Source organism: Notamacropus eugenii, chromosome 5 (assembly GCF_028372415.1).
Source record: "Notamacropus eugenii isolate mMacEug1 chromosome 5, mMacEug1.pri_v2, whole genome shotgun sequence".
Classification (NCBI taxonomy): Eukaryota; Metazoa; Chordata; class Mammalia; order Diprotodontia; family Macropodidae; genus Notamacropus; species Notamacropus eugenii.
In genome coordinates, this window is record NC_092876.1 from 215,830,985 (window position 1) to 215,831,527 (window position 543).

The following is a 543-nucleotide window of genomic DNA, read 5'->3' on the forward strand; positions in this document are numbered from 1 at the left end:
CAGGGAGGCAAATTTTAGCTAAATAAAAAAGAGGGACTTTGCATCCATTAGGGCTATACAAAAATGGAATAGGCTGTCTTGGGAGTCAGCAAATTCCTTGCTATAATAGGTCTTCAATTGGAGTCTGAATAACCCCTAGTTGGGCATCTTATAAAGATCATTTAAGTTTCAGATAGCAAGGTAGATATCCTGCAAAATTACTTTCAATCCTAAAATTCTAATGATTCTATTATGAAGAGAGCAAAAAGGGAAAAGAAAAAAAAAGTATACAGTCTGCATGACTTTCTTCATCAATCCCCAACACAGCTGCCAAAGTGATTTTTCCTAAAGCCAGGTTGTTTCCTCTCAATAGACTACACTGGCTTCCCATTATCTCTCCAATGAAATAGAATGAAGTTCATGGCAAGTTGGCCTCTTCTGGCATTTCAGTCTGCTTATACATTATTCCCCTCATCTTGGTCCTCAACCCAGCCATATTGTTCTTCTTGCTATTCTACACACATGCTATCCCATGCCCATATAACCATACTTTTGCACTGATTA

At 37.9% G+C, this 543-nt stretch overlaps 1 long non-coding RNA gene across 1 annotated transcript in view; it reads right to left on the reverse strand.

Annotated features, from left to right (window-relative positions):
* Nucleotides 1–349: 349 nt before the first annotated feature.
* LOC140509095 (uncharacterized) overlaps nt 350–543 on the reverse strand; it is a 3,695-nt gene continuing 3,501 nt past the window's right edge. Inside the window, exon 3 of the long non-coding RNA XR_011968566.1 lies at nt 350–543. This exon is cut by the window's right edge and continues 492 nt beyond it. This is a non-coding gene — a long non-coding RNA (uncharacterized lncRNA).